Source organism: Aquarana catesbeiana, linkage group LG09, assembly GCF_042186555.1.
Source record: "Aquarana catesbeiana isolate 2022-GZ linkage group LG09, ASM4218655v1, whole genome shotgun sequence".
Lineage (NCBI taxonomy): Eukaryota > Metazoa > Chordata > Amphibia > Anura > Ranidae > Aquarana > Aquarana catesbeiana.
Window position 1 is genome coordinate 65,874,366 of NC_133332.1, and position 20,497 is coordinate 65,894,862.

A 20,497-nucleotide genomic window follows, 5' to 3' on the forward strand; every position below is an offset into this window, starting at 1 on the left:
CCTCCCAGTTGGCGAAAATGGGCGCGGTTTCAGCAAAATAGTGGGCGTGGCTCTAAGGTGGTGTGGTTAGCGTCTGAGATGAACGAGGGATGGAGGGAGAGGGAGAGAGGGACAGCAGGCCCAGATCCTACACAACAATAGAAATATGTGTATTCTAGAAAGTTTAACAATCAGCAGATAAAGATACTCCAAACACCTGGTGTTAGCACTTCAATCATCCCGGCACCATGGTTGTTATGGTGTCAGGATGACTGAAGCGCATTATTTCTATTATTACATTGTAATATAAAATTAAATCATTCAACTCACCATAATGCAGAATCAGTGGGAGCCCCGAGTGTGTCACTAGCCACGTCGCCTACAACCAGATGCCATCAGGCGTCCCCAGCAGTCCGTCCTTACATCAGGTGCCCCCAGCGGAGTCCCTCCTTACATGCAGCCTGTGTCACATCAAATGCAGCCTCTGTCTCCCCAAATGCAGCCTCTGTCCCCCCCCCAAATGCAGCCTCTGTCCCCCCCCCAAATGCAGCATGCCTGTGTCCCATTACATGCAGCATGCCTATGTCCCATTAAATGCAGCATGCCTGTGTCCCATTAAATGCAGCATGCCTGTGTCCCATTAAATGCAGCCTCTATTCCCATTAAATGCAGCATGCCTGTGTCCCATTAAATGCAGCCTCTGTTCTCCCAAATGCAGCCTCTGTCCCCCCCAAATGCAGCCTCTGTCCCCCCCCCAAATGCAGCATTCCTGTGTCCCATTAAATGCAGCCTCTGTTCCCCCAAATGCAGCCTCTGTCCCCCCCCCCAAATGCAACCTCTGTCCCCCCCAAATGCAACCTCTGTCCCCCCCAAATGCAGCATGCCTGTGTCCCCCCCCAAATGAAGCCTCTGTCCCCCCCAAATGCAGCCTCTGTCCCCCCCCCCCCCCCCCAAATGCAGCATGCCTGTGTCCCATTACATGCAGCATGCCTGAGTCCCATTAAAAGCAGCATGCCTGTGTCCCATTAAAAGCAGCCTCTGTTCTCCAAATGCACCCTCTGTCCCCTCCAAATGCAGCCTCTGTCCCCCCCCCAAATGCAGCATTCCTGTGTCCCATTAAATGCAGCCTCTGCCCCCCCCCCCCCAAATGCAGCCTCTGTCCCCCCCCCCCAATGCAGCCTCTGTCCCCCCCAAATGAAGCATGCCTGTGCCCCCCCCAAATGAAGCCTCTGCCCCCCCCCCAAATGAAGCCTCTGTCCCCCCCCAAATGCAGCCTCTGTCTCCCCCCCAATGCAGCATGCCTGTGTCCCATTAAATGCAGCATGCCTGTGTCCCATTAAATGCAGCATGCCTGTGTCCCATTAAATGCAGCCTCTGTTCTCCCAAATGCAACCTCTGTCCCCCCCCCCCCAAATGCAGCATTCCTATGTCCCATTAAATGCAGCCTCTGTTCCCCCAAATGCAGCCTCTGTCCCCCCCAAATGCAGCCTCTGTCCCCCCCCAAATGCAGCCTCTGTCCCCCCCCAAATGCAGCATGCCTGTGTCCCATTACATGCAGCATGCCTATGTCCCATTAAATGCAGCATGCCTGTGTCCCATTAAATGCAGCATGCCTGTGTCCCATTAAATGCAGCCTCTGTTCCCATTAAATGCAGCATGCCTGTGTCCCATTAAATGCTGCCTCTGTTCTCCCAAGTGCAGCCTCTGTCCCCCCCAAATGCAGCCTCTGCCCCCCCCCCCCCCAAATGCAGCATTCCTGTGTCCCATTAAATGCAGCCTCTGTTCCCCCAAATGCAGCCTCTGTCCCCCCCCAAATGCAACCTCTGTCCCCCCCAAATGCAGCATGCCTGTGTCCCCCCCCAAATGAAGCCTCTGTCCCCCCAATGCAGCCTCTGTCCCCCCCAAATGCAGCCTCTGTCCCCCCCCCCAAATGCAGCCTCTGCCCCCCCCCAAATGCAGCATGCCTGTGTCCCATTAAAAGCAGCATGCCTGTGTCCCATTAAAAGCAGCCTCTGTTCTCCAAATGCAGCCTCTGTCCCCTCCAAATGCAGCCTCTGTCCCCCCCCCCCCCAAATGCAGCATTCCTGTGTCCCATTAAATGCAGCCTCTGTCCCCCCCCAAATGCAGCCTCTGTCCCCCCCCCCAATGCAGCCTCTGTCCTCCCCAAATGAAGCATGCCTGTGCCCCCCCCAAATGAAGCCTCTGTCCCCCCCAAATGCAGCCTCAGTCCCCCCCCCCCCAAATGCAGCCTCTGTGTCCCATTAAATGCAGCATGCCTGTGTCCCATTAAATGCAGCATGCCTGTGTCCCATTAAATGCAGCATGCCTGTGTCCCATTAAATGCAGCCTCTGTTCTCCCAAATGCAGCCTCTGCCCCCCCCCCCCCCCAAATGCAGCATTCCTATGTCCCATTAAATGCAGCCTCTGTTCCCCCAAATGCAGCCTCTGTCCCCCCCAAATGCAGCCTCTTCCCCCCCCCAAATGCAGCATGCCTGTGTTTTCAGGTCAGGTCCAACACCACACTCAATACTCTCCTCCTTTTGCCCAGTTACCACAGAAGTTGATAAACTCCTCTCCATGGCCCACCTCACTACATGTCCCCTGGACCCTGTCCCCTCTCAATTAATGCGACCACCTTCCCACTCTATCCTCAACTCCCTAACCCACATCTTCAACCTCTCCCTCTCCTCCGGCACCTTTCCTTCCCCGCTCAAACATGCACTGGTTACCCCCATACTCAAAAAACCCTCACTAGACCCCACCTGTTTGAATAACTTAAGACCTATCTCCCTTCTCCCACTTGCCTCCAAGCTCATCGAACGCCTTGTTCATGACCAAATGAGTCGCTACCTCACAGACAACAACCTTCTCGACCCCCTACAGTCTGGCTTCCGCCTACAACATTCTACTGAAACTGCCCTACTAAAACTCACCAATGACCTAATAACTGCCAAAACCAATGGCCACTACTCCATACTCATACTTTTAGACCTTTCTGCTGCCTTTGACACAGTTGACCACCTGCTGCTCCTCAGCAAATTACACTCCCTTGGCCTCTGTGATTCTGCATTATCCTGGTTCTCCTCCTACCTATCTCAGCGCACTTTCAGTGTCACTTACAACTCCATCTCCTCCGCTCCCCTTCCTCTTTCTGTTGGGGTACCCCAAGGCTCCGTCCTTGGGCCTCTCCTTTTCTCACTCTATACCTCTTCCCTGGGCCAGTTGATAACCTCCCATGGCTTCCAATACCACCTCTATGCCGATGACACACAGATCTATCTCTCCACTCCTCAACTCACCCCCACTATCTCCTCATGGATCTCAAACTTGCTGAATGACATATTGGCAGGGGCGTTGCTGGGTCTACAAAAGATCTGGGGCTAGAGCCCATAACAGCGTAGTAAAGAAAGTCATACGCTTGGGCATACACATGTATATATAGTAATATACGTGTGTGTATATCCTCAGAGGGCCCCTACTTACATCAGGGTCCCCAGAGAGCCCCCCCTTACATCAGGGTCCCCAGAGAGCCCCCCCCTTACATCAGGGTCCCCAGAGCCTCCTCCTTACATCAGGGTCCCCAGAGAGCCTCCCCCTTGCATTAGGGTCCCCAGAGAGCCCCCCTTACATTAGGGTCCCCAGAGAGCCTTCCCCTTAAAATCAGGGTCCCCGGAGAGCCTCCCCCTTGCATAAGGGTCCCCAGAGAGCCCCCCTACTTACAGCAGGGTCCCCAGAGAGTCTCCCCTTCCTTTAGGGACCCCTGCTGAGACTCGGGGCTATGGGACCCAGATTCAAGGCTATAGCCCCAAAAGCCACCCCCTAGCGACGCCACTGCATATCGGTATGGATGTCACACCACTTCCTCAAACTTAATCTTTCTAAAACTGAGCTTGTTATATTTCCTCCTTCACGGTCCCCCTCCTGTGACTTCACCATTAATATCAACACCACAACCATTGGTCCCTCCACACATGCCAGGGTCCTGGGTGTAATCCTTGACTCTGACCTCTCCTTCAGCCCCCACATCCAATCACTGGCTAAATCCTGCCACCTTAACCTCCGCAACATCTCTAGAATTCGACCCTTCCTGAAAAATAACACCACAAAGCAACTTATTCACTCCTTGATTATTTCCCGCCTCGACTACTGCAACTCTCTCCTTAATGGCCTACCCTTAAGCAGGCTATCCCCCCTTCAGTCTATTATGAATGCTGCTGCTAGACTAATACACCTCACTAATCGATCCGTGACTGCTGCTCCTCTCTGCCAATCCCCTCACTGGCTTCCCCTACCCCACCGTGTAAAATTCAAAATGCTAACCATAACATACAAGGCCATTCACAACATCGCCCCATCTACATCACCAACCTCATCTGCAGATATCGCCCAAATCCCCCCTCCGCTTCTCCCAGGACCTCCTGCTCTCTAGCTCCCTTGTTACCTCCTCCCATGCTCGCCTTCAGGACTTCTCCAGAGCCTCTCCCATCCTCTGGAATTCCCTGCCCCAGTATGTCCGATCAGCCCCTACCCTGTCCACCTTTAGGAGATCCCTGAAAAATCATTTATTCAGGGAAGCCTATCCCACACCCACATAACTGTCCTTGAGCCAACCCCATCAAATCATTCTTTGCAGCTATTACCTTTTGTACCACCACCCCCTCCCTTTAGAATGTAAGCTCTACGAGCAGGACCCTCCTGTACCTTTTGTATTGAACTGTACTGTAATTATGTTGTCCCCTTATACAATGTAAAGCGCTGCGTAAACCGTTGGCGCTATATAAATCTCGTATAATAATAATAATAATAATAATTACTTACTTTTTTGCAGCACTCTCCGGATCCTTCTGTACTGCTCATGCTCTCTTAATTTCAAGTCCGACCACCACTTCATGAGCTGATCCTTGGATCGTCGTACCCCGAAATTCCGGTGCAGACTCTTGACCACTTTCGCCATGATCTTGGCCTTTGGGACATTGGGGTTGGGGTAAGGTCCAGAATTCCCGTCATAGTCAGCCCTCTTCAGGATGTCCACCATCTCCAACATCTCCCCAAAGGACATATTTGATGCCTTAAATCGTCTCCTTCTGGATCGAGACGTTTCAGGCTCCGGGCTATCCTCCTCCTCGCTGTAATTAACAGACACCTGCTCTGTCTCCGCCATGTGCTCTTCCCCCACTGCGCCGAACGAGAAGGGGCGGGGAATAGACTAGAAAGAACGTCAGGGGCGGGCGGAGTTTCACGCATGCGCAGTGTCTATAAAGCGTAACACGCGTGCATAGTACGTACGATCTGTGAGCGGAGGAAGGAGTATCGGAGGCGCTGATCGTGATAACGAAGGTAAGATCTAAACTGGGGCCCATACTGCTTCTAGATTGAGGCCTGTATTTGCACAAGTTTAGAAGACTTTAGGCTGACATTAGGGTTTGTCTTGTGTTGTGTCTTGCAGTGAAAATGGATATCTTGAAGGATCATGATTTTATGCCAATCTTCATAGATATGTTCAGGGAGCTGCCTTGTCTGTGGCAGATAAACCACCCTGATTATAAGAACCAAACAAAGTGGAAGGCAGTGCTGGATAAGATGGTGATCCCCACGGCAGACATCACCTATTTGAAGATCCTAATTGGTGGCCTGAGGAGCACTTATCTAAGGGAGCACAAGAAGGTCCAGGATTCCCAGAGATCAGGAGATGCAGATGACATTTATGTCCCCAGGCTGTGGTACTATGACAGGCTGCATTTTCTGGCAGGTCAGACTGAACCCAGGCCAGCACTCTCCACTCTTTCTTCCACGCTTCCTTCCCCCCCAGCTGAGGCTTCAGATGCCGAACCTGGGCCTTCCAGGCAGCAACATGTGGAGGAGCCCAGCTTGAGCCAGGTATAGCATTCTTCTAAATATTTCTGGTTGTCATATTAATGATGTTAAATCTATGTTAGTTTGGAGTACTAATTTATGATTGTGATTGATGAAGCAAAAACTAAAACCATGTCCCTTTTTCATACACAGGGAAGTCTCAGCCAGGAGGTGGCCGGGCCAAGCAGGCTGCCCGATACCCAGGTCCCTACCCTCCGCCTTCAAAGACAAAGTGGCAGGAAGAGGAGTAACCTGGAGGAGGCTGCAATAGGCCTATTTTGGAAGGCTACAGAGGCCCTCAGAACACCCCACAGTGTGGAGGAGGACTTTGCTGGCATAATTGCCTTCAAAATGATGCAGATGGAGGAGGGCCAACGACTCCTGTGTGAGTTCTTAAATTTGGAAGTTCTAAATAAGGGGTTGAGGGGCCAAATCACATGTGCAACCCACATTTGTGACCTCACACATAGTCCTCCTCCTCCTCCTCCTCCATGTCCTACTCCTCCAGGTCCTACTCCTCCTCCTCCAGGTCCTACTCCTCCTCCTCCTCCTCCTCCTCCTCCAGGTCCTACTCCTCCTCCTGCCACATCTCCAACACCAGAGCCACAGCCGGGAAGGAAGCATGGAAGGAAGACCAGAGAGTGATGGCCTGGGTTCAGTCTGGTATGGCAAAATATGCAGGCTCTTGTAGTACCACAGCCTAGGGACACAGATGTCATCTGCTGCTTTCATGATCTCTGGGACTTCTGGACCAGACTGCACTCCCTTAGATATGGACTCCTCAGGCCACCAATTTTTCTGTAAAATAATTGATGTGTGCCCTGGGGGCCAAAGGCTTCGCCAATTTCTGCTGTTTATCCAGCGTTGCCTCCCTCTTTGTTTGGTTATGAGCCCTTAATAAAGGCATTTTTGTTACAATTATACTCGCCTATGTGTGTTTTCCATCAAAAAGGACAGTTTGTAAGGATTCAGGTATTCATTTCAAAAATACAATGTGAAATTAACAAGGGACACCAACACCAAGAAATCACCTTGAGATTAAATAATACAAGTTAATAATCGTGTTGTGGTAACTTGACACACAAAACACACCCAAAAATATTCTGCAGTAAAAAAAAAAAAAAAAAAAAAATCAGCCTTGTCATGGTTATGCAACAGAGTTTGTCGATCAGCATACCTGTCTGCATGTGTTCATCTCTAGAGACCAGCTGACCCTCACCTGACTGCTTTTGTAACCTCTCCTCTAAGCATGGCCCCACCCCAGGCCCTATCAGGGAACCCTATATTAACCTGTGCACTGCAAGCCAGCAGTGCTGATCAACCATTGTGTGTTAGCCTCTGTGTGCACTTGCTGTGTTTCCTACGTCTGTTTCCTGTTACCGACTTTGGCCTGTTCTTAACTATTCCTGTCTGCTCGTGACCCTGACCTTTGGCGTGTTCCCGACCATCCCTGTTTGCCTGTGACCCTGAACCTTGGCGTGTACTCTGTTGTCCTTGTCTGCTTGTGGCCCCGACCTTGGCTTGTCCCTTACTTTCCTTGTTGTCCCAGCCTGCTGCCTCCTTCCTCTTCTCCTGTAGTCTACCGTGAGCGTGAGCTGTGAGACCCTGGGGGCCGCGACCTGGAGCCAGACTGCAGCTCAGTCCATCCTTACCATTAAAGGCTCTGGTGAACACCTGCTGGCTCTTAGACTCCGCGCCCTGGGGAATCTATGCTCTAGCTCCCAGAGGGATCTGTGTCAGTGATCCAGTAGACCTGCTTCCTGAACCTCCCAGGGTTCAATCCGCAGCAGTCGGCCGTAGGGTCCACTACCATGCGGTGCACTCCTGATCCCAACGGGTGCATCTGTCACCTGGATACAGGTGACCTGACAGTTTGATCAGCCATGGACCCGGCTGATGTGCCGCTACCCGCACATGATCCGTTGCCGGGCTTAGTTCGCAGACTTGAAACCCAGGAATCGCATCAGACCCAAGTGATGCGATTCCTTCAGGATTTGGCATCCCGTTTTGAACAGGTTCAGGCCTCATTAGGACCCCCGGTTCAACAACCTCAACCGCTATCTGCTGCTGCATCTATCGCACCAGTCGCAGTCACACATTCATTACAACTGCCAGCTCCGGCCCATTTCTCTGGGGACTCCAAGGCTTGCAGGGGGTTCCTTAGCCAGTGCACGATTCATTTTGAACTTCAGCCCCAAAACTTCCTGTCCGATCGGGCGAAAGTAGCCTATATTATATCCCTTCTGTCCGACGAGGCGCTAGCTTGGGCTGCCCCTCTGTGGGAACTGAATGATCCAGTGGTTTCTAGCCTGTCTGATTTCTTGAAACTTTATCGGAATATCTTCGAGGAACCGGGTCGTGTCTCCTCAGCAGCTAGCGCTCTTTTACGTCTCCGTCAAGAGTCCGCTTCTGTGGGACAGTATGCTCTTCAGTTCCGTATCCTCACCCTGTTTTGTGACCATAGCAAGTTAATTTTCGCTATTCTTACACCACATTCCCCCCGCCAATCAGGAGGCGGGTCAGTGAGACCTGTTTCCCGATTGGCCAAAGCGCCGGGCATCCTAGTGGATGCCCGGCAATTTGGCCGAAGAGACGCACAGGGGAGGAAGCTGGAGGATCGGACTCCTCCGCCGCCGCTGCTGAAACAGGAGACACAGGAGCGGAGAGGACCCAACAGCACGGTAAGTGCCGGACCGCCTCCTGTGAGGTATTGCCGGTGTGCTGCATGCCCTGCGCCTAGCGGAATGGAGGTGGAGATGCACGGGAACCATGGAGGATGCCAGAGCCATTGCCTGCCCATCCCACAGATCACTGCCGTCACCCGGATGGGGTAAGTGCTGGTCTGATGGCAGGAGAGGGGGGGGGGGTCACAGTGGCTGCATATGGTGGGCACAAAAGCTGCACATGGTGGGCACAGAAGCTACACATGATGGGCACAATGGCTGCATATGATGGGCACAGAGGCTGCATATGATGGGCACAGAAGCTGCATATGGTGGACAAAGAAGCTGCATATAATGGGCACAGAAGCTGCATATAGTGGGCACAGAGGCTGCATATGATGGGCCCAGAAGCTGCATATGGTGGGCACAGAAGCTGCAAATGATGGGCACAGAAGCTGCATATGATGGGCACAAAGGCTGCATATGATGGGCACAGAAGCTGCGTATGGTAGGCACAGAAGCTGCATATGGTGGGCACAGAAGCTGCACATGATGGGCACAGAAGCTGCACATGATGGGCACAATGGCTGTATATGATGGACACAGAAGCTGCATATGGTGGGCACAGAAGCTGCAAATAATGGGCACAGAGGCTGCATATGGTGGGCACAGAAGCTGCATATGGTGGGCACAGAAGCTGCATATGGTGGGCACAGAACCTGCATATGATGGGCACAGAAGCTGCATATGGTGGGCACAGAAGCTGCATATGGTGGACACAGAGGCTGCATATGGTGGGCACAGTGGCTACATTTTATTGGCACAGTGACTGCAATTGATGGCACAGTGAGGCTGCAATTGATGGGGTTTTTTTTCTGTTTTTCAGAATTTTTCAGTTTGTTTACCCCCCCCCCAAGAAAAAATTTTGAGCACCAGCCGCCACTGCTTTTGACTGTCCAATTCTCTGCTTGTTGTTTTGCAAGGGCCTGGTAGAGGACAGCATACTTCTTAATCCACTATCAGTAGGTGAATTTATATGCTCATCATTCAAGCTTATGACTTTAGGGGCAAAGAACCCTTTTTACCTGTCAGGGCACATTCCACCAGATCAGATAGAGGATTCTTAGGCTTTTTAGCATCCGACCTGTTTTTCAGATATACAGGGCTGCCACCTGTAATCTTCTGTACATACCTCCCAACCTTTTGAGTTAGGAATGAGGGACACCTATTAGCAAAAGTATGTAGGACACACACCCCTGCCATGCCCCCTTAAAGACAAATTATACAGGAAAAAAAACAATTTGTTTTTACAAATACAGCCATTTAGAAATTGGATGAAAGGTTTAGCACTGGGAAACACTTTTTGAAAGCTAAATAGTGCATTGTATATACATCTATATAGATCAGACCAAAATGAGAGACAAATGAGGGGGAAAATCAAATCAGGAACAGTCCCTCATAACCAGGGACAGTTGGGAGCTATGTATTTATTGTTTCATTACGTTTTTCCAGGTAGCTGTTCAGGCCTTACCTAAAGCCAGCTTCAGCCATAACGTTCTTCAATTAGCATTGTAGGCTCAGCTGAGCCATGTCTGTTAAAGCTTATCTCCAGCTTTTCTATCACTTTAAATAGTTTGTTTGGGCCAAACTATGTCCTTCACTAATATATCAGCTACATACAGTATACAGCACTGTGTTCGGGCAGTGGTACAAGCACTTCTCATCCCATTCCCGGAACAAAATCAAGTCGGGCTGAGTACTGCTCAGCCATTCACAGGAAGTCTTGTATTTTATGAATGATAACAAATCTTCTTTGATTGTCTGAAGTGGAGATTGTGATGTTATTGGTCTGCCTCTCCAGCTTAGCCATTCATTCAAAAAATACAAGGCTTCCTGTGAATCGCTAAACAGCACCCAGCACGTTGATTTTGTTCCAGAAACGGGACAGGAAATTCCCGTACAGCTGCTAGAACATGGCTCTACATACTGCATGTATATGCTACATACAGTTTATACAGTGCTGACAGCGGCTGCATGTTTTAGCAAAGAAAATAGCTTGTTTGGGCATAATGGGGTTTTGGGACTTTAAATGAGGCATGTGGCACACAACGTGGTAAGATGATCAATACATGATGACATATTTATTAATTTATTTACAGTATATACAGATACCATATGGCACATTGCAATTTATATATATATATATATATATATATATATATATATATACACACACACACACAGATATTTATTAATTCATATATATACAGATAACATATGGCATATTACAATTCATAAATATACACAGACATTATCGTAGAACATTGCAATATATAATATTAGGAGCTGATTTGTAATCGGTGTCATAAAAATCATTCATAATTGCAGAAGTTTTATAATAAGATCTAAACTAAAACTGCATATTTAGTATACATCTGACGCGTTTCATGGAATTCGCTCCACTTCCTCAGGAGCGAATGCAAGATGCATATCTGCAAAAAACATATAGATACCAATATAGTCTGATGGTTAGCCCAAACAAAGGGGGAAGTGAGAGAGGGAGGAAAAAGATGTCCATTTCTGAATTACTTACAAGTCAGCTCCAAGTTCAACATGCGGTACTGCAAACTGAGGGCTACTGGGAGTATCTGTCCCAGGAGCTGTGGCAATGCAGGCCTGTGGATGCACAAGGTGCAGACATTCAAAACCCCAGGGGGATATAGGTCTCCATGTTATAATCTGTGATGGTGCGAATAGCAGCTCCTAAAGGTTTCTATAAAAGTAATGAATTATGTATAACCATTATATAATTGATGATGCTGCTTACATGAGTGACATAAGCCTGTGACTATTTGTAAAATCAGAGAAACAAAGAGCAAGTGTGGGATAAAAGATATACATATTGAAACCGTGATCCAAGTGTGGTTGCAATGTACCCAAGATGGGAAACTGGAAAGACAGTCTGTTGCAACTGGGGGTATTATATACACAAGGTATGGTCACGGGTCTCTCCCAGCGTCACGCTGGTGTGGTTAATGAGGAGAGGTGTCCTCACCTGAGTGGCTTCTGACACCCGCAATTGATGCCAACAAGGCCTCCCACATAGAACAACCACTGATGTTCAAAAAGATGCGCAGGTGTTCTGTCAAATTTTCCAACCCGTCAGAAACTCCAACCACTTAACATCCGGTTTCTTTAAACCAGCAGTAATTGGAGTTTACACAACAGCGGCAACCGAATAGAGTCCAGTGCAGAATATTATGAGTAGAGATTCTTACTTTGCTCCGATACTAGCCAACAAAATGTCCGTGTCCAAGGCGGTGTCAACTTTGTCCTCGTTAATCGCTGTGCTGTCAAAATAGCTCAATCTTCCTGTACCTGACTCTATTCAGTTGTCGATGTTGTGTCCAACCACCAATACCTCAAAATCTCCAATTACTAAGGTTTTAAATAAACCGGAAGTGACGTGGTTGGAGTTTCTGATGGGTTGGAGAAATTGACAGAACACCGGCACCGTGATGTCAGGTGATTGACGCGGCGGGGGGGCATGGCGCCTATGCGCATCAGGTAAATACCCGCCCAATCCCCCATGTCCAGAGAGGGCGGAGGGGAAGAGGAAGGCGCCCGGTGCACATCGCAGCTCCCTGGTGCAGCAGAGACAATTAGCCAACCCAGCAGAATTGGACCACATGAAAATGAACAAGTTTGCTTAACCGTAGATGTAAGGCAGAGGGCTAAGTAAATATAAACATGAACTCTGCATATCCTATAAGTAAACGCAGACCGAAAAGTAAGGTCTGCTTTCTTTAATCAGGATACAAAAATCCATAGATTGTAGTCAAAAATACCAGCCAGTCATGTGCCTCTATCCCTATATGTAGCATAAAGGGTAAAAGGGGGGGTGCACTTTGAATGCCAATTGCGCGGTCATACAACACTGCACCCATATTACGTTTTGATCATTTTTGGAGACAGATAGAGCTTTCTTGTGGTGATATTTTATCACCACTGGGTTTTTTATTTTTTGCTAAACAAACGAAAAAAGCCCAAAAATTAAAAAACAAAACAAAAACGTTGTTCTTAGTTTCTGTTGTAAAATTTAGCAAATAAGTAATTTTTCTTCCTCATTGATGTGCGCTGATGAGGCTGTACTGATGGGCACTGATTGGCAGGGCTGGCGCTCAGGGCCATCTTTAATATTGATTGGACCCTGGGCAAACATTTTCTTGGACCTTCCCCTCCCCCCCCGCTCTCAGACATACAGTAATTAGCACTAGACTCATAATGAGTTTACTGCAGCAGATCAGGCAGCAATTGCGATTGGTTGCCAGAGGTTATAGTATATCATTACCACTCACTGACTGGTTGCTAGAGGTTACAGCACATCATTACCGCTCACTGATTAGTTGCTAGAGGTTACAGCAGATCATTTCTGCTTGCTGATAGGTTGCTAGAGGTTACTGCACATCATTACCGCTCATTGATTGGTTGCTAGAGGTTACAGAACATCATTACTGCTCACTGATTGGTTTCTAGAGATTACTGCAAATCATTACTGCTCACTGATTGGTTGCTAGATGTTACTGTACATCATTACCTCTGCATCAAATTGTGGGTGTGGCCAAACTGCAGTAACATTGAGGGATGCCCTATGTACAGAGTGCAGGGTTGAGGGACGCACTACATAAAGAGTGCATAGTTGAAAGGTGCGCTACATACAGAGTTCAGGGTTGAGGGGTGTGCTATGTACAGAGTGCAGGGTACAGCAGTATGCTAGGTACAGAGTGCAGGGATGCGCTATGTACAGAGTGTAGGTTTGAGGGGTGCACTACATGCAGGGTTTAGGGGTGTACTACGTGCAGGCTTTAGGGGTGCGCTATGTACAGAGTGCAGAGGTGCGCCATGTGCAGAGTGCACGGGTGCGCCATGTGCAGAGTGCAGGGGTGCGCCAGGTGCAGAGTGCCAGGGTGCACCAGGTGCAGAGTGCAGGGGTGCGTCAGGTGCAGAGTGCAGTGGTGTGCTAGGTGCAGAGTACCGGGGTGCGTCAGGTGCAGAGTGCAGGGATGCACTAGGTGCAGAGTGCAGGGGTGAGCTTTTGACCTGTTCAATGATGAGCTTAAACAGGAATGGACTGACACTCTGTCGACTTGTTCCTTTAAACTAATGCAGATCGTTGTCACCTCAAAAGAGAAAGAACTTGAGGTTTTGCAAAATGACATGTCTGCAATTCAAAAAGAATTGTCTACTCAACAAAACCTTATGGGTTTCTCTGATCTGGACAGTCAACTCAGCAAAAGGCTTGATAAATTGGAGAAGGGTGTTATGGCCACCAAAAAAGAAAAAATGACCAGGGATCGGATTGATTATGAAAATGCCAATGTATATACATGGAAAAAAGCTCCATTTTACTCTGGTCGATCACGGAAGTTTTCAACCAAGAAAAGAGTCAGCTTCTCCGATTATGAGAGTGAGTCAGCTAATAATACTGTGGCTGTTACCGCTTTAGACTCCTCCCCTGAATCTAGTCATCCGATGGGTGTCGATCGTTCAGGCAATAAACCAGATTTAAACCAGTCTGCCCACGGCTTCAACAAAAAGAAAAAGAAAACATCAATGAGAAAATCAGGAAAACAAGGAGAGGAGGGAAGAGACACAAAAGAAGAATCCAGGAATCGCTACGCACTACGAGATCGGGTCCTACATTAACTGTCAATGTGATTAATTTGTCCACACGCCTTTTGTCTGCAACTGAAAATTCATTATTGTCAAGGGTTTTAAATTTCTGTCAAAATAAACATTTTGACTTATTTGGAATGCTACTAGATGTCAATAAATTTGCACGGGCTTTGACTTTAAGAAAACATTATTTTAGCAATCCGGATGACGAAGACGTTTTGGATCAGGGGGTTATACCTTGTGCAGGTGAGTCTCCTCCCTCTCATCAAATGTTCATGATGTATGTGCATTGAATGATCTCATAGATTTAGCCAGTGAATCCAATCCTTGCTTGAATGACCTCACATTAGAGGGTCGGGTGACTCCATTTAAATCTAGATCGGATTTTTTTCAGTGGGGTCAAGGGGCAAGGATTTGGATTTGTTTCAGAAGCTTGTGGAGAGGGATCTGACTAACCTGGCACGCAGTCACCATAGAAGTCACACACAAGATAACCTTACAGACACTGAAAAAGAGGCTTTAAAAAGTTTGAGTGGAGACACTAATATTGTAATTAGAAATGCGGATAAAGGGGGTTCGGTAGTAGTTCTTGATTCCACCACCTATAAAGAGGAAGCTAAACGTCAATTATCTGATATAGTGACTTATTTTGAGCTTAGGGGTGACCCCACTATGTCTTTTAAACAGGAACTTGGGAATTTATTGGACAGAGCAGTAGCAATAAGCATTTTTTCACAAAAGGAGAGAGACACATTCATTCCCAATTTTCCCATCATGCCTGTGTTTCATTTTCTCCTAAAAGTACATAAAGGATTAAGTCCATGGCAGGCCCATAGTAGCGGGTATTGATTATTTGAACGAAAGATTGGGTCAGTAGATCGATCAACAGCTACAGCCACTAGTTGTTGAATTACCAGGTTTCCTTAGGGACACCAAGCATCTTTTGAACAAACTACAAAACTTTGAATGGAAGCAGGTATATAAGTGGATCACATGTGATGTCAGCAGCCTTTATTCATCTATTCCTCACGCCTTAGGGCTACAAGTGGTTTCTTTCTTTTTGTAACGATCAGGTCGGTTTTCCCTTGTCCTTCAGGAATTCATACTCATGTGTCTTGAATATCTACTCACCCACAACTTTTTTTATGTGTGACGGGGACTATTATCTCCAAAAAATGCATGGCCTCAATGGGAGCCAAGTTTTCCCCATCCTTAGCCAACCTTTACATGGGATGGTGGGAGAGGTCTCGCATCTTTGGACATGATAGACCCTGAAGAAAAGACACCATGTATTATTGTCGCTATAGAGACGACTTAGTCTTTGTGGTGTCAGGACATGAGATTGAATTACCGAATTAGTTACATTATCTGAACGACAACAATTTAAATTTACGGTTCACTGGACAGTGCAACCAGACACAGATTGAATTTTTAGATGTCTTATTGACAAGTAGTGGCCTCTAGTAGTAGTAGTAGTCATAGACTCTACAGGAAGCCCTCTGCAGGCAACACCCTGTTGAGGGCAGATTCTAGCCATCCAGGCCATACCATCAAAACTATACCTGTAGGCCAATTCCTTAGATTAAAGCGTGTATGCAGTAGGAATTCAGACTTTAGAAATGAGGCATCGGACATAGCATTGAGGTTTAAAGAAAGGGGTTAATCTATATCAGTCATTAATAGAGATTTTCACATCGCAGAGAACACCCCACAAAACAATTTACACAAGGGTGGTTCAAATAGGTCAAGGCATCCTTGTTTTTTCAGTTCTCCTGTCTTCTCAACCCCATACAGCATGGAGTTTGAGAGGATTAGGGGGACTGTTAAAAAGTATCTTCCTATTTTGTCCAGTGATCCTGTGTAGTCAAAAATCCTGTCTAATGGTATAAGAGCCGCATCCAGGAGAGCGCCTACTTTAGGCTAATTTCTGTCCCCAAGTTTGTATATTAGTCAGAAGCCCACCACACATTAGTTACAGTTTAAGGGCACTTTTGCCATTAACAGGGGGAGATAAATTCAGATTACTATGCAAACGAAAGGTTTTCTGGATATTCCATTTGAAAACTAGAAAACCTATAGACTTAAACTTCTACTGGGATGTATCACACTTTTATGAATAGATGTGACAACTAAATTAATCAGTATACATGCACATGTACATACAGGAGATAAAATATGAGCCAATCTCTAGCGTTTAAACTTTGGATTAGTTAGAGTACTATATGTTTGTGGCAACAGATATTACAATTATTTCTATATATTGTATGCACACAGTCCTTTAAACGAATATCTTCAAATAATTATTTACGGTTATAATCAATTAACAGGTGTATATGCAGAGAATAAAATATGAGCCAATTTTGAGTTGTCCGTATTCCAGCTGGTTGGTTTGCCATATTTTCATGGTATAATCACGATAATTATTTATGGATTCTTGTATATACACAGGTTCTCGAATAGATATTTCTAAATAATTGTTTACGCTATTAGTGTCCAATTAGTACGATAGGGTTTAATATACATATATTGCATGGATATAGACACACATTTAAAAAAAAAAAGATTCTTTAAAATTTAAACATAGACATATGCAGGGAATTATGCTTTTTTGTTTAATTTATTGATTACCATGTATTGTGTATATATTGGAAGCAACATATGTGGTCATTTTACCATCTAATATATGGAATTGAAACTTATGGGTCATGAATAATGTTTATCTATCGACTCCTATATACTTGGTGCATTGGATGCACTCGGTCAATTTAGAATAGGTACGATATATGCTAATTATCCATATATTCACTAGATTATTTAAAAGGAATATTGGCATATATATATTGCCTTATACATACGGTTATTAACTATCTCCTGTGAGAAGCCGATACAATCCCACGTCCTTGTAGGGACGCTATTACGATTCCATTTATAACCCCTAACCTGTATATTGAATTTATCTTTTCATATACCTGTGCAGACTAATGCCCCGTACAAACGGTCGGATTTTCCGACGGAAAATGTGTGATAGGACCTTGTTGTCGGAAATTCCGACCGTGTGTACACAAATCCGACAGACAAAGTGCCACGCATGCTCAGAATAAATAAAGAGATGAAAGCTATTGGCCACTGCCCCGTTTATTGTCCCGACGTACATGTTTTACGTCACCGCGTTCAGAATGATCGGATTTTCCGACAACTTTGTGTGACTGTGTGTATGCAAGACAAGTTTAAGCCAACATTCATCGGAAAAAATCCTAGGATTTTGTTGTTGGAATGTCCGAACAAAGTCCGACCGTGTGTACGGGGCATTAGTCTGCATGTTCCCGTCAGCTCTGTTTTATGTGTTTCCTGCTTGAGTGTCCCCATGGGATCCTCTGTTTTTCTGAGAATTCCAGGATTTATTCCATTAGATAGAATTATTTACAGACCAAAGCTACATTATTCCTCCCATACTGTGATTATCACAGTTATATGTACATAGTAGTATCGGAATCAGTGACATATTTTGCATTATAATATTATTGATGTGTATATATATATATATATATATATATTCTATTATTTCCTTTCCGGTTACTCTATGTTATATAGAACAAACACAGAAAAACCAAAAGACAATGTGTTTTAATGTGTTTAATTTTATTTCTTTAAATTCATGTTTTTAAAATACGTTTGTATATATACGCACAATGGTACTTGGTTTTTCAATTTTTCACTTTTTCATTCTTTTATTTATGATTTTTTCATAATTCCATCTATTTTGTTCATCTTTTTCATTTTTTTCATTGATTAATTTGTTTTAAATGGTAAGTATGAATATTTACACGTTATGTTTGTTCATCATGCATTTTTGTGTTGTACGATGCATCTGGTATGTCTACTAGGTTATTTTGGGATGTCGTGTTTAAGTTTATTGATTAAGATATCCCATGCACCTGTATGACTCCAGGTGTTTAGTATGTGTCCAGGAGTTTGGACTGACGTATCCAGGTGGGTGGTCTATCAGAGGGATTTCCTGTTTCATTGTCCTTTTCTTCATCCCCATATGGACGGTCATTCCATCTTTGAACAGCTATGATTAAGCACCCCACAGTGGTGTGAAACATGTCAGCTTTTCATTGATCTTGTGCCTCTGATGTCTTTGTACCAGAAGAATTTTTAAACCGTCTTCAATAAAAGTGTTAACAGAGTGCGGCCGTCCTGCCTTTTCTTCGATTCATTCCTACATGCAGAGTCAGCACCTTTTTTCATCAGCAGGTGGGATGCATTATGAGATGTCTGCCTAGAGCGGTGTTCACTTGTTGTTTACAGGGGTGCACTAGGTGCAGAGTACAGGGGTGCGCTAGGTGCAGAGTGCAGGGGTGTGCTAGGTGCAGAGTGCAAGCCTCTTCTCCCCCTGATTCCAGTACAGTTCCCCTCCCTCCCCCAAGTACATGGCTCTCCTCCCACCCCCTCACCTCCCCCATTCCAGTCCAGAGCTCTCCTAACACCCCCCCACCCCCCCATTCCAGTACAGAGCTCAACTCCCCCTCCACCCTAGTATAAGGCTCTCCTCCCACCCCTAATTCCGTTACATGGTTTTCCGCTCACAAATCCTACTCACAGCATGTCTGATATCTGTGCAGCCTGCAGGCTTAAGAAGCAGCTTCCCCTGTACAGATTCTCTGCCCCCTTCCTCCTCTGCCCTCATAGAGATTGTTGTATTATACCCGAGGAATGTGAGCGGCCATCGGGGGGGTGGAGCGCTGTTACTTGTAAATAGCAGCCAGCATGCGACCAGTGCAGGAGGTAGCTGAACTCCTGCGGGCAGCGCAGGGCTCAAGGGGCAGGTAGAGCGGGGCCCCCTAACAATGACAGGGCCCTGGGCAGATGCCCCTTTTGCCCCGTGTTAAAGACAGCCCTACCGGTGCTACCGCTAGACGAACTAGGCAGCCGCCTAAGGCACAGCCACGATCACTGGTTTCCCTACTCTCCGAGGGCTTCCTAACACTCCACTGGCTTCCTCACACAGACCGCCGATGTTCTCCACACACTGCACCAACGTTCCAGGATTGGATGATGTTAGCTGCAGACGAACCCATCTCCTGCAAACTTCAGCCAATCTGTGAAGAAGGGTCATCCAGCCAATGGGCAGCCAGCCGATTCCAGCAGTGTAATATGCTCCAAAAAATGCTGACTACCGCTCTTCCAATATGGTGAAGCAGCACACGTTCCAGAAGAATAGAAATTTGTCACTGGAAGTGACGTCTGCAGTTATGTAACCCCACCTCTAGCTTACAGCACCTGGTAATTCCAGGCAGTCTCCCATCCAAGTACTAACCAGGCCTGACCCTGCTTAGCGTCCAAGATCAAACGAGATCGGGTACAATCAGGGTAATGTGGCTGTAGGCGGGGTTATATAACTGCTGATGTCACATCCGGTGAAATATTTCTGGGCTTTCTGGATATTACACTGCTGTTATCCGCTGGGTGCTGGTCAAGGCACTGTAGCATGTGAGTGAACTTTTTTACCTTTGTAAAAGATATACCCATTTTAATAAACTGGTTACATAATGATCCCGTGTTTGGCTTTCTGTCCCTAAGTTGCAAAGACAGAGAAAGGGACCATAAGGGAGGTGGATATCCATATATCCTGATCTGGAAACCAACACAAGCATATATAGACCCACTTAAACCCTGGGTCTTAAAGTCTGGTGAGTCTCTGTGTATAAGGGGGATGGATTGGAATCACTGAAAAGCACCATTTGAGGAGCACTTTGCATGAATTGTGTGGAGCACATTTAATAGGCTTCAGGCACACTATTAGGGTACATTGAATCAATTATTGTCTCATGGACATTTATAATTTTTGAGCATGAGAATTAGTATTATTTTTTTGGTATTATAATATATGTTTTTTGTTTGGGTTTTATTTTGTTTTATATGGAGTTTGATGATTAGGGGCACATATTGATACTTAGCACTCATCCATTTTTTAATAACCCTGAACATCTACCTAGCATAACTTAACAAAACTATAAAAAGAAGATTACAGGTGGCAGTCCTGCAAATCTCAAAAGCAGAGGCCTGACGCTGAAAAGCCCAAGAATCTTGAAAGATGAGCAGTTATATCCACCTACTGATAGTGGTACAAGAAGTAGACGGTCCCCTATCAGGCCCCACAAAACAACAAGCAGAGAGTTGGAGAGGTGGGCAGTCGAAAGGGTCCTACAGCTGAGACCATCCAGACAATGGAAGGAAATCTTCCCAAACAATTTCCTAAATGTCTTACAGGACAATTTCATGGGTCAGATGGTAAATGCATAACAAGAAACAATGCGTTACTA

General features: G+C 46.4%; 1 pseudogene; it reads right to left on the reverse strand.

Moving 5' to 3' along the window:
* Positions 1–19,442: 19,442 nt before the first annotated feature.
* LOC141109125 (5S ribosomal RNA) lies at positions 19,443–19,561 on the reverse strand (annotated as a pseudogene).
* Positions 19,562–20,497: the final 936 nt, after the last annotated feature.